The sequence below is a fragment of the Nomascus leucogenys genome, chromosome 8, assembly GCF_006542625.1.
Source record: "Nomascus leucogenys isolate Asia chromosome 8, Asia_NLE_v1, whole genome shotgun sequence".
Lineage (NCBI taxonomy): Eukaryota > Metazoa > Chordata > Mammalia > Primates > Hylobatidae > Nomascus > Nomascus leucogenys.
The window spans coordinates 78,484,980-78,499,593 of record NC_044388.1 but is presented as its reverse complement, the minus strand read 5'-3'; the positions used below and the strand labels follow the sequence as shown (position 1 = coordinate 78,499,593).

Genomic DNA, 14,614 nt, shown 5'->3' with positions numbered 1-14,614 from the left:
GCAGAGCCGAGATTATGCCACTGCACTCCAGCCTGGGCTACAGAGCAAGACTCTGTCTCAAAAAAAAAAGGCACATTCACACAACATATTTAACAGTATATTGTTATAATTATTCTATTTTATTATGTTGTTAACCTCTTATTCTGCCTAATGTATAAATTAAACTTTATCAAACCTGTGTGTGTATATATATAGAAAGAAACATAGCACATATAGGGTTCATTACTATCTGTGGTTTCTGGCATCCATGGGTGTCTTGGAAAGTATTACCTGCTGATAAGGGGGACTACAGTATTCAGTTTTTAAAAACTCATTGAGGTATACTCTGATGATATACAAACTTCTTTTTTTTTTTTTTTTGGAGACGGAGTTTCGCTCTTGTTGCCCAGGCTAGAGTGCAATGGCGTGATCTTGGCTTACCGCAACCTCTGCTTCCTAGGTTCAAGTGATTCTCCTGCCTCAGCCTCCCTAGTAGCTGGGATTACAGGCATGTGCCACCATGCCCGGCTAATTTTTTGTATTTTTAGTAGAGTCGGGGTTTCTCCATATTGGTCAGGCTGGTCTCGAATTCCCAACCTCAGGTGATCCGCCTGCCTCGGCCTCCCAAAGTGCTGGGATTACAGGCATGAGCCACTGCGCCCGGCCCAATATATAAACTTCTATGCATATACTTCCTCAATGAAAAGCATAACAAAATAAAAACAGAATGCTGTGTCAAATCACATTTTCCTTTTGACTTATAAGAACCTCCTTTTTTCTTTTTTTGGAAGATAAAATTTTGGCTTCAGGTTATAATTAAACCACAATTGAGATCACCTACTATATGCTTTGTTAAAATCCTATATGTCAGAGACAGAGAGTAGATAAGTTGTTGCTTGGGGTTAGGGGTGGAGAGTGACTGCCTGTGAGTATGGGTTTTCTTTTTGGGATGATGAAAACATTCTGGAATTAGAAAGAGGTGATGATTACACAACTTTGTGAATATACTAAAATCTACACTTTAAAAGGGTGAATATTATGGTATGTGAATTATGTTCAGTTAAAAAATCAGAAAAAAATCACAGGAAGGAATATAGGAAAATTATTTTAAAGAATTAATATTTCAAAGCAAACTAACAAAAGAAGACATGTAAAGAGGAAGAAAGAACATCTTGTGTTCCATAGCAAACTGAGGTCAGACTAGCAGAGCAGCTTCTCTGAATGCTTCACTCTCTTTCTTCTTTTTTTTTTTGAGATAAGGTCTTGCTCTGTCACCCAGGCTGAAGTGCAGGAGTGCGATCATGACTCACTGTAGCCTTGACCCCCTGGGCTCAAGTGGTCGTCCCACCTCAACCTCCCAACGAGCTGGGACCACAGGCACTGCACCACTGCACCCGGCTAATTAAAAAAATTTTTTTGTAGAGATAGGATCTTCCCTATGTTACCCAGGCTGGTCTCAAACTCCTGCACTCAAGTGATCCTCCCACCTCAGCCTTGCAAAGCACTGAGATTACAGGTGTGAGCTACTGTGCCCAGCCTTCTGAATGCTTCTTGAATCCAATTCTGTTTAACAAATATTTCCTGAATTTCTGCTTTATATAAGATGCTGAAAGGCATAGAAAAGATCTATGAAAATTTATTATTGTCCACCAGGGCCTGATTTCTTGTTGGAGACAGGTATAAGCTATCTAAAAATGGCAAAGGGTGAGGAATGCCATATTATAACAGAGTGTAAATGAAGTTAATATAGGAGTTGGGGTGGCTCTGGGAGGGCATCTTAGAGGAAGTGAGGTTTGAGCAGGTCTTTAAAAGAAGGGTAGAAGTGTTTCAGAAAGGGATGTGGGCAAGAGCATTCCTGATAGTACAGATAGTATGAGCAAAGGCATAGAGGTGGGAGAGACATGGGGAAGAATGGGCAGTTTTTTGTAGCTGGACCATTGGATCTCTAACAATTAGATGAGGAGACTACCTAAAGCAACTCTCACTTCTAGGAAGTAGCATACAGTGTTGAAAGTGGTAGACCCAGTTGGCTTTTTGCCCACTCTATAGAACACCAAGTCTAAGGACACTGAGTTCAATCTTCAACTTTTATTTGACTTATAGTTTTTCCTGTATCCCACCTTGGAAGATTCTTTAAAGTTGATTCCCAAGCTTCAGAGAATAGCTTTGGGAAGAGATGGAATTGCAATAGTTCCAACTCCTTGAAGACTGAGGAGCTCTGATTCTGCAGGATCAAAGAGAAGCAGTGTGAGCAGTAGCTATTAACACCGCTTTGGGGACCCATGTGTGTCCAGGCTTCTCCTTGTGAAGGGGAGATAAATGAGGCAGTGGGCTGGAGGCCGGCCTCCTAGAGCCTGCTGCTGTAGCCAAGACAGCTTGTTTTCCTCCTGTCCCTTCTTGAGCCTTCTTGAACTTTGCTGGGTAGCGCTCGTTGCTTTGGCTTCTGCGTGCTGACTGTGGCAGCACTTCCTGACTCCGTAGAACCATACCTGACTGCATCAGCATCAGGATACAGGGGAGAGTAGGGTTAGGATCTTTTTGTGGCTTTAGCTCCAGTCAACAGAAGTGGTCTTTGGGCAGCTCAGTAACATTTATCCAGTTATACTTTTACAAAATATTAGGTTGGCCTCTTGAATTCTTCCCTCTTTTTGCTACTCTTTTCTGTAAAGTAAGGCTGTGTTTTTTATTCTGAAATAATTGTATTCTAGTATAGGTTGAGTATTCCTAATTTGAAAATCCAAAATTTGAAATGCTCCAAAATTTCACACTTTTTGAGTGCTGAGATGATGCTCAAAGGAAATGCTTACTGGAGCATTTCAGGTTTTGGATTTTCGGATTTGGGATATTCAGTCAGTAAGCGTATAATGCACATATTCCAAAGCCTGAAATCTGAAACACTTCTGTTCCCAAGCATTTGGGTAAGGGATACTCAACTTGTATTATAAGCTGCTGGGATATTTTACCCTATTCTTGTTTTGGGAACTCCATCCCAAAGAAATAAGCTGACAGATTTCTCCAAAGTGAACTAGAATTGAATCTGCTAGCTGGTGTAACACGGAATATTACACCTCCTAGACTTCTAGAAAGACTATGTGGAAACAGATGATGGTAGAATTTCACTGTTGGAAAGCACCTGGGAAATCATGTTTTCTGACCCTTGTTGCTTGTTTTATATTTAATCCTCACTAAAATGTCTCCTTCCTTGGCTATGTCCATGTACTCTCTCTCAGGGTGGGGGAAGTTAGCTAATGGATTTAGTTCTTCCTAACCCTAGTTGCACATTAGAATCGCTTGGGGTGCTTTAAAGAGTATTGGTTCCACCCCAGAGCAATTAAATCAGAATATCATTGATGTTTTTGAAATTCAGAATCTTCAGAATCTCTACTTTCTATCTGTGGACTTTGGTAAATTATTTAGCCTCTCTGTGTCTTAGTTTCTTTGTCTGTAAAAATGGATGAAATAACACGACATAGGGTTGTTGTGAAGATTAAATGAGTTAATCCATGAAAAGCATTTAGAGTGGTGCTCAATAAATGTAGCTATTATTATTATTTTTTTTTTTTGAGACGGCGTCTTGCGCTGTCACCCAGGCTAGAGTGCAGTGGTTAGATTTGGCTCACTGCACCCTCCACCTCCCGGGTTCAAGCAGTTCTTCTGCCTCGGCCTCCCAAGTAGCTGAGACTACAGGTGGGCACCACTATGCCTGGCTAATTTTTGTATTTTTAGTAGAGACGGGGTTTCACCATATTGGTCAGGCTGGTCTTGAACTCCTTACCTCGTGATCTGCCCGCCTCTGCCTCCCAAAGTGCTGGGATTATAGGTGTGAGGCACTGCGCCTGGCTGCTATTATTGTTTTATTTTTGTTTGTTTGTTTTGTTTTTTTCTGTGACAGAGCGAGACTGGAGTGTAATGGCGCCAGGCTGGAGTGCAATGGCGCCATCTTAGCTCATTGCAACCTCCCTCTGCCTCCTCAGTTCAAGCGATTCTCTTGCCTCAGCCTCCTGAGTAGCTGGGATTACAATCATGCGCCACCGTGCCTGGCTAATTTTTGTAGTTTTAGAAGAGAAGGGGTTTTGCCATGTTGGCCAAGCTGGTCTCGAACTCCTGACCTCAAGTGATCCACCATCTTGGCCTTCCAAAATGCTGGGATTACAGGCATGAGCCACCATATCTGGCAATTATTTTTGAGACAAAGCCTTGCTCTGTTGCCGAGGCTGGAGTGCAGTGGCGCCATCTTGGCTCACTGCAAGCTCTGCCTCCTGGGTTCAAGCAATTCTCCTGCCTCAGCCTCCCAAGTAGCTGGGATTACAGGCAAGTGCCACCAAGCTCAGCTAATTTTGTATGTTTAGTAGAGATGAGGTTTCACCATGTTGGCCAGGCTGGTCTCGAACTCCTGACCTCAAGTGATCCTCCTGCCTTGGCCTCCCAAAGAGGCTGGGATTACATGCATTTCTAAATGAGATTTGCCAGTATTTTGTCCAGGACTTAAAATTGGCTCAAAAATTAATGTGTACTTTTTTGGGAACTATCTTTGTACATTTGGTTTTGGTTTCATGATTTGTATTAGCCCCATAAAGTTACATTGGGGAGTATTCTTTCTTTTACTTTTCTTGGGGAGAGCTTAACAATTTTTTTGTGGATGTTTTGTAGAATGTGCTTGGAAGTTCAACTCCACCTGTGCCTTCTTTATGGAAAGATTTTTAACTAACATATAACATTTAACTAACATAGATCATAACATTTCATTTGAAGCTCTCTAGTGGCCTCTTTCTCATCTCAAGTACAAGCCAGCGTTTGCCCTGTGTGCTGTGGGTTTTCCCCTGTGTAATGTGGCCTCCCATCACCTCACTGCCCTCGTGGTCTACTCCCTGCCTCACTTGTGCCACCCACATTGTCCTCCTTTTTGTTTCTTTTTTCCCTTTTTTCTGGAACATGCTAAGGTGTGCCTGCCTCAGGGCATTTGTACTTACCCTTTCACCTGAAATGGTTTTCTCCAGGAGAGATGCTTTGTTCCCTTCCTTCTTTCAGGTCTCTGTTCAAATGTTCTCTAATCAGAAACACAACCACTTGTTTATGTGTTCATTTGTTTGTTCATTTACTCATTTATTTGATGTCATTTCACCTTAGGGAGGAGTAAAATAGTTACCAAACACCTAATATGTGCCAGGCACTTTTCTAGATGTGTGGGATATATCTGTGAATAAAACAGATGAAAGATCCCTGTCCTCGTGGAGTTTATCTTCTAGTAGTGGGGTTATAAAGACAATAAGCATAACAAGTAAATTTTACTAAAAGATGATATGTACTTTGGAAAAGAGAAAAAAATTGAGTAGGCTAAAGAGGAATCAGCCGGGCGCGGTGGCTCACGCCTGTAATCCCAGCACTTTGGGAGGCCGAGGCGGGCGGATCACGAGGTCAGGAGATCGAGACCATCCTGGCTAACACGGTGAAACCCCGTCTCTACTAAAAATACAAAAAATTAGCCGGGCGCAGTGGCGGGCTCCTGTAGTCCCAGCTACTCGGGAGGCTGAGGCAGGAGAATGGCATGAACCCGGGAAGCGGAGCTTGCAGTGAGCCGAGTGGCGTAAACCTGGGAGGCGGAGCTTGCAGTGAGCCGAGATCGCGCCACGGCACTCTGGCCTGGGAGAAAGAGCAAGACTCCGTCTCAAAAAAAAAAAAAAAAAAAAAAAAAAAAAAGAGAGAGGAATCAGGAGTACAGATGGGGGAGTTGTGGAGGAAAGGGCCAGTAGGTTGCATGATTAAATAAGATGGTCAGGATAAACTTCATGGAGGTGAGATGTAAGGAGACTTGAAGGATGTGAGAGTGTCAAGTGGATATCTAGGAGAAAAATATTTCCGGCAGAGGGAACAGCTAGAGCAAAGACTGGGAGGTAGGAACATGCCTGGTGTTGTCAAAGGAGGGCAAGAGGGCCAGTGCAGCTTGAGTTTAGTAAGTGAGGAGGGCAGTAGGAAAGGAAACCTCGGGAACAGAAGGTCAAGCTGCTTTGGGCTGGGTAGGCTCTTGTAAGGACTTTGGCATTTTTTCTACGTGAAATCGGGAGCCATTGGAGGCTTTTGAGGACATGATTTGGTTTAGTTTTTAACAGGATCACACTGGCTGCTATGTGGAGATGACTATAGGAAGTGAAGAAGAGAACTAGGGCATCTGGTCAGGAGGGTATTGTAATGATTCAGATAAGAGATGGTGGCAGTGGAGGTGGTAAAAAGTGGGTAGATACTAGATGTCTTTTTTTTTTTTTTTTGAGACAGAGTCTCGCCCTGTCGCCCAGGCTGGAGTGCAGTGGTGTGATCTTGGCTCACTGCAACCTCCGCCTCCTGGATTCAAGTGATTCTCCTGCCTCAGCCTCCTGAGTAGCTAGGATTATAGGTCCTTGCTACCATGCGTGGCTAAGTTTTGTAGTTTTAATAGAGATGGGGTTTCGCCATATTGGCCAGGTTGGTCTTGAACTCCTGACTCAGGTGATTCACCTGCCTCGGCCTCCCAAGGTGCTGGGATTACAGGTGTGAGCCACTGCTTCTGGCCTGGATGTCTTTTTTAAAAAATTATTTTTGTATTAACAAAATTAAAAGTAAAAGTAGACTTGTATATACAAAGGGTAAAGTAAAATTGACCCTTTGTATATACAGGTCTATGAATTCTAACACATACATAGATTCATATAACCATTGCCACAGTCAGAATGTAGAACAGTCTGGATGTCTTTTGAAGGTGTAGCTAACATGATTTGTGGATGGATTGGATGAGGGGAGTAACCTGAGTAGCTAGAAAGTTGGAAAATTATTAAAGGTATCTAGCATGTGAAACTTTTTTTTTTTTTTTTTTTTTTAAGGCAGAGTCTTACTTTGTCACCCAGGCTGGAGTGCAGTAGTGTGATCTCGGCTCACTGCAACCTCTGCCTCCCAGGTTCAAGCGATTCTCCTGCCTCAGCCTCCTGAGTAGCTGGGATTATAGGCTCTCACCACCGCGCCTAGCTAATTTTTGTAGTTTTAGCAGAGATGGGGGTTTCACCATGTTGGACAGGCTTGTCTCGAACTCCTGACCTTAGGTGATCAGCCTGCCTCAGCCTCCCAAGTGTTGGGGTTACAGGCGTGAGCCACTGCGCCTGGCCATAAAACCTGTTTCTTAGAGGCAATCATTGCTATCACGTTTATCAGATTTTTATGTATTTTTTTTCAGACATTAGCCTGCATATGTAAGGAATTATGTATTTATATATTTTCTCTTTCTGCTACCCGCTTCCCAGTTTTTTTTTTTTTTTTTTTTTTTTTACACAGATGGTAGCATACCATAAACACTGTTCCGCACTTTGTTTTCCTCCCTTAGCAGTGTGTCTTGGAAATCATAGCACTTCATACCCACCTCAGAGCCTCTTCATTCTTTTTATGACTGTATAGAATTGCATTGTATGCATGTACCATCATTTATTTAACCAGTCCTAGGTTAATGGACATTTAAGTAATTTCCAAGTAGTCATTTGTACATTGTGAATATAATAAATCTGTAAGAAAATTTCTAGAACAGTTGTTGGGTCAAAGGTATGTGAATTAGTAATTTTGATAGATATCGCCAAATTGCTTCCCAGTAAAGTCCTATTGGTTTATGCAACTACCAACAGTAGCATAATAATGCCAGTTTCTCCATACCCCCCCACCAATACAGTGTATCACTGTTTTTGATTGTTATGTTTAAGACTTATTTTTGCTCTGCAGGAATTTTTATTTTTTATTTAGTGAAATTCATCAATCTTTTTCTTTCTTTCTTTTTTTTTTTTAGAGACAGGGTCTTGCTCTGTCACCCAGGCTGGAGTGCAGTGGTGCAGTCATAGCTCACTGCAACCTCAGTCTCCTGGGCTCAAGTGATCCTCCAGCCTCAGCCTCCTGAGTAGCTGGAACTACAGGCGTGCGCTACCACACTTGGCTAATATTTTTTGTAGAGATAAGGTCTTGATATATTGCTGAGGCTTGTCTCTGGCCTCCAGTGGTCCTCCCACCTTGGCCTCTCAAAATGTTGGGATTATAGGCATTTGCCACTGTGCCCAGCCTGTCATTTTTTTTTTTTTTTTTTTTTTTTTTTGAGACGGAGTCTCACTCTGTCGCCCAGGCAGGAGTGCAGTGGCTCAATCTCGGCTCACTGCAAGCTCCGCCTCCCGGGTTCACGCCATTCTCCTGCCTCAGCCTCTCCGAGTAGCTGGGACTACAGGCGCCCGCCACCACACCCGGCTAATTTTTTGTATTTTTAGTAGAGACAGGGTTTCACCGTGGCCTCGATCTCCTGACCTCGTGATCCGCCCGCCTCGGCCTCCCAAAGTGCTGGGATAACAAGCGTGAGCCACTGCGCCCGGCCGTCATTTTTTTATTGTCATATTTGGAAGGGCTTTTTGACTTTATTTTTTAAAATATCTGTGTTTTCTTCTAGTGTTTTTATGGTTTCACTTTTTAAAAATGTTTAAATGTTTGATTCATCTAGAATTTGCTTTAGTATGTTTTCTTGACTTTAAACATCATTAAAAAAAAAACCTGTAGAGAATTGCTTTCATATTCTGGATTCTGGATTTTAAAGATCTAATTATAGGCCAGGTGTGGTGGCTCATGCCTGTAATCCCAGCACTTTGGGGGGCTGAGGCAGGGGCATGGCTTGAGGCCAGAAGTTTGAGACCAGCCTGGGCAACATCGTGAGACTCTGTCTCTACAAAAAATAAAAAAAAAATTAGCTGGGCATGGTGGCATTTGTCTTTAGTCCTAGCTACTCAGGAGACTGAGGTGGGAGGATTGCTTGAGCCTAGGAGTTCAACGCTGCAGTGAGCTATGATTGCACCATTGCATTCCAGCCCAGGCCATAGACTCCATGTCTTTAAAAAAAAAAAAAAAGAAGGCCGGGCCCGGTGGCTCACGCCTGTAATCCCAGCACTTTGGGAAGCTGAGGTGGGCAGATCACTTGAGGCCAGGAGTAGCCTGGCCAACATGGTGAAACCCCATCTCTACTAAAAATACAAAAATTTTCTGGTTGTGGTGGTGCATGCCTGTAATCCCAGCTACTTTGGAGGCTGAGGCATGAGAATCATTTGAACCTGGGAGGCAGAGGTTGCAGTGAGCTGAGACTGCGCCACTGCACTCCAGCCTGGGTGACAGACAGAGACTCCTTCTCAAAAAAAAAAAAGAAAAAGAAAATTGAATCGTGATGGCAACGTAGCCATATATACTTAAGATTTGAGGTTCATTTTTAACAATAGTGTATGTAAGTCCTTATTTAAAATAGTCTTGCTAATTTCAAGTTTTGCAGACAACTTTTAAAATCTAATTAGGTATTTTTTTAACTTTGTGTTTTGGTTGATATACTAAAAGTAGAAGTGTCAGCTCCATTACTGTTTGCTTGTATTCATAGTCTTCAATCTGTGGTTTCTTTGCAAGAGTCTTGAGCCACTTGTCTATTCAATGAGGATTTAGCTTCATTAAACCGTATACTATAATCTGTAAATCCATTTAACTGTGCTCCTGTAAAGCACAGTGCTTTGCAATACCATTCTTTCTTAAGAGTGTTTCATAGCATAGATTATATAGGGACTAGTGAGCGTACCAGTGCCAATCCATGTACTAAATATTAACAAAGCTCAATTTCTTATTTATTAGATAGAAAATGAATATAAATAGAAGTCCTAATATACTCTTTCCACACCTCAGTGATCATCTTGCATATCCTCTGTGGTACACATGCCCCAGCTTTGAAGACCGCCAATCAAGAATGAGTGAATGGTCAACTCTTAAGTTTTTTTTTTTTTTTTTTTTGGAGATGGAGTCTCGCTCTGTTGTCCAGGCTGGAGTGCAGTGGCACGATCTCAGCTCACTGCAACCTCCGCCTCCCAGGTTCAAGCAATTCTCCTGCCTCAGCCTCCCAAGTAGCTGGGATTACAGGCATGTACCACCACACCTGGCTAATTTTTGTATTTTTAGTAGAGACAGTGTTTCACCATGTTGGTTGGGCTGGTCTTGAACTCCTGACCTCAAATGATTCACCTGTCTCAGCCTCTCAAAGTGCTGGGATTACAGGCATGAGCCACTGTGCCTGGCCTAACTCTACGTATTCTTTAGGCAGTCCCTTGATAAATATAATACCTCTCAGCCAGGTTATTGAGTGTCAGTCAACTAGGGATTATTCTACCTGGAAATTACTTGAAGTCATGGGTATTCTATGATGCTGAATAAGAACAAGAGGGGCCATGAGTATAACTGGGGCTAGGATTGGCATTCTTCTGTAAACATTGAGCCTTCTAACCATACTTACTTCTTGGTTATGAGATACTATGCCATAAAGGATAACTAGAGTCATTTTATCCAGCTAAAATTTTGCATATTCACCTTGACCATAAAAAGTCTCAAAGATGTATGATGTGTAAAACAAAATGAGGTATTATGTGGATTTTTTAAAAAAAAATGGAATGATAAAGTTTTCAGTGAGTTTTGAACCCCCAAAAAATGATGTAGAGAGTAGGGGAGATGTCTTCTGCAGGCCAGGTCTAAGTCTCTGTAGGTGTCCAGAAATGGAGTTCTGTGTTTGTTTGAGTTGTGCTGAATGAAATCTCTTCTGTCTAGAGCATCTGCAGCAGTCTTTTGGTGGTTTAATTCTTTTTGCTTTTTTCTCTACTTCCTTGTTTCCCCCCTCTAAATGGATAGAGCTTTCCGAAGTGTGTGTGTTGCATATCTTTGTGGCTATTGCACATGGTTGCTCAGAAAAAATAAAATGTTTGCTGGCGTGCATATTCTCATCCTATTGTCACAAAAGTAATACTTAACATGCATGAGTTTTGTTACTTACCAGGCTGTGCTCTAAATGAGGTGGTTGCTATTATTGTCTTCCTCTTACAGATGAAGAAACGAAGGGACAGAGACCTTAAGTAACTTATTCGGGGTCTTATAGCTAGTGAGTAGCAGAGCTGGGATTTGAACCCTAGCAGTCAAGCTGGCAGCCCATTCTTATAACTACAATGAAATATTGTTTCTCAGCTCTGTAGTTGCTAGTCATCTAAGAATCACAGATGCCTAGAGGAAGAAGGATCCCCTCCCAAGCATCTTTTTATGCTTATTAATTTGGGAATATTCCCAGACATCCCATCTTTTCTGATTTACTAAGGCTACAGGTTAGTTCTCCTAATTCATTTAGGTATTACTGTGCATAGGCTTTCCCACGCATCTTAGGTGTCACCCCGGAAGGGTACTTACTGGTCCTTGTTTCCTTCATCAGCAGCATTAGAGCATTGCAGTAATCAATTATTTTCAAGATCCATTCCAGCTCTGAGTAGCTATAAGTTCTTTGACTTCTGTTTCTTCACATTCAATTTTTCTAATTTTTCTTGTTTCAGCCTAGCATTCTCTTCCTTTTTTTTTTTTTTTTTTTTTTTTTTTTGAGACAGAGTCTCTCTCTGTCACCCAGGCTGGAATGCAGTGGCGTGATTACCGGCTCACTGCAACCTCTGCCTCCTGGGTTCAAGCGATTCTCCTGCCTCAGCCTCCAGAGTAGCTGGGACTACAGGTGCCCGCCACCACGCCCAGCTAATTTTTGTATTTTTAGTAGAAACGGGGTTTCACCATATTGGCCAGGCTGGTCTCGAACTCCTGACCTTGTGATCCACCTGCTTCGGCCTCCCAAAGTGCTGGGATTACAGCCATGAGCCACCGCACCGGGCCGCATTCCCTTCTTTTGAAATTTTGAATCTTGATTCTGCACTCATGTAGTAACAGCTGTCCCTGCCAGCATTGCACTTGCCAGCATTTGCACATTTCTTAAATATCCCTAAACTAAGTTGTTCATTAGAAAACTGAATAGAGGCCGGGCGCGGTGGCCACGCCTGCAATCCCAGCACTTTGGGAGACCGAGGTGGGCGAATCACAAGGTCAGGAGTTCGAAATCAGCCTGGCCAACATGGTGAAACCCCATCTCTACTAAAAATACAAAAAAATTTAGCCGGGCATAGTGGTGCATGCCTGTAATCCTAGGTACTCAGGAGGCTGAAGCAAGAGAATTGCTTGAACCTCGGAGGCGGAGGTTGCCGTGAGGTGAGATCGTGCCTCTGCCCTCCAGTCTAAATGACAGAGTGAGACTCTGTCTCAGGAAAAAAAAAAAAAAAAAACACTTGAATAGAACAGAACCACTCCCTAAGTGGTTTTTAGTTTTATTCTGTTTCAGCTATGCTTAACTAAGATTTTGTAGACTTACCCACAAAGATAAGATAAGTAACTGTTATTTTACTTACCCACCACACCCAGCTAATTTTCGTTATTATACTTCTTCTTTTAGATGAAGAAACTAAAGCACAGCAAGGTTAAATAGCTTGTATAAGGCCACACAGCTAGTAAGAGGTAGATCCTGGATTTGAACCCAGCCAATTTGTTTTCAGAGCCTTTCTTAGGAAACAGGGCCAGAGAGACTGAATACCTTACCTTGTTAATACCTTACTGAAATGGAACTATTCATGGTGATCCTAATTTATTGACTTAACTCTAACCTTTGCTATATTTTTACCTGTCTGGATCTTAATCCTCTATGCTGTTTATTTGTCTTCATTTGTTGTTACTGCAAGTTCACATTCATATAGCAGCCATGGAATTCATACTATTATCAGTATATTGTTTCATCAATAAAAGGTGAATGTACCAACATACAAACTTCAGTGTTTTCTACTTTTATTTATTTGAATGCACTAGTAGATCCTAGATTAATCCTTTGAGGGAGAGAGCTTACCTTAAAATAATAAAAAAGTATATCCTAATAGTATATGTGAGATTCAAGTTCTGATAGTTTTGAAAAATTAAATATCTTTGCAGTGGAATGAATATGGTCGAAAATGTCTAATTCTTGTTCAGTGGAGATTTGGCCTTCCTAATTAATAGTATTTACTAATACTTGTATATTCTTTGTTTCTCCTACTCTGAATTTCATTTTTTAGTTTTTCATGTATTTGCAAGTTGAAAATTGATTCAAATTAGGACTTTTATGCATTATTGTGGAATTTAATTTCACACATTATAGATTTTGAAATTTATTGTAATCTTGGCTCAGAACTATTGTTCCGAGTCGCAGTGTAATACAGTCTGCTGGTTGAATCTAATTAAGGTGTCGTATCACTTGCATGCAGTATGTATCTTTGCCTAGAATGTTCTAAAATTCCTCACTTGGGAATAACACTTTCCTCAGTTCTTGGTTTGATTGAAAAACCCAGCAATATTTGACGCACCGTATGTAACTCTTGTTTAAAAGGCAGACTTCGTTTATCTTTTGCATTTGTTGACTATTTTAACCAAAATACTCAACTGCGCTTTCTAGCATGATTACTAATGGCTTGAGTATTAATCTTATTAATGTCACCTATATTCATTTGTCGTCCCTGCATTCAAAGACAAGCACGACTGTACTCCAGCTGTGGTATACAAATATTAGGGAAGTATAAATAATTTAGCAATTGAAAATTGAGTAGTTTGAGAATAAAATTGCTGCCTAACAATTACAATTTATAATTTTAAAGAAAATGAGCAAGTTGTCTCTTTATGAAATTATATTTTTACAATTACGGAGTTTACTACAGCATTATGATTATTTATTGGAGAGATGGCCTGCCCCTCTTAGAACAGTGTGAAAAACAAACAATTTCAAGCCACTGGAATTCCCAGGATTATTTTGCTTAGTCCATAGATCTTTTCTCCCCCTCTTCACTTGGATTCTCCCACTGTTATCTGTTTCTTGCTCTCATTTGCAAGGTAATTGTTCTTTAAATAAACAAACACAAATTCTTTAAAGAATAGCAGAAACAAGGGTCCTATCTCTGACCCTTTTTTGCTTTGTAACAGTGTTTCTCAACATTAACACTATTGGCATTTGGACCACATAATTCTTTGTTGTAGGGGACTGTCATGCATTATAGGATGTTTAGCAGCATCCATTACCTTTACCCACTAATTTCTAGGGGTAATCTCCAAGTAGTGACAATTCAGAGTGTTTCCATACACTACCAGATGTCCCCTTGTAGGACAAATCATCCCCAGTTGAGCACCAGTGCCCTACAATATTGAACAAGTGCTTAATCTCCCTGGCTGAGAGTCGGTTTCTCCATTTGTATAATGTGGTTAATAGTCCCTGCCTACTACAGAGGGTAAAATATATGTACAAGTGTTTTGTGCATTTTAAAGCATGGTGTACAAATAAGAGATTGGGTTAAGCCTGGCAGCAGAGCTCATTTTTGGACTCTATTTTGGCCAGTATTTCAGCACAGAGAATGAAGTTGAGAATGTCAGGACATGGTAATGAGTCACAGGCCTTATGACCCACTTGTAGATGATACTCTACAGAGGTGTTCTGCTCAAATAGGGGAATTGGATGGGGACATTGCAGGAGGTGATGTGAACAGGGCTTGACTAGACGATGTGTACCTTACCAGACAATCCTGAGATTCTGAGATAGCTGCAGTGGGGCAGTGCTACATTGGGAAGTCTATGACATTCCTGAGAATGCCTTTAGCCTTTCTTGCTGCACTGAGTATTTAGCACTTTTGGATACACGGCTTTTGGCCAATGTGCCCATCTCTGGCCCTCAAAAAAGGAATACTACTTTTTTGAATATTCGTATCTC

At 41.5% G+C, this 14,614-nt stretch overlaps 1 protein-coding gene across 10 annotated transcripts in view; it reads left to right on the top strand.

The window, feature by feature from the left end:
• Nucleotides 1–14,614, top strand: part of MELK (maternal embryonic leucine zipper kinase) — a 104,371-nt gene that overhangs the window by 36,153 nt on the left and 53,604 nt on the right. The gene's annotated exons all lie outside the window — the stretch shown is intronic.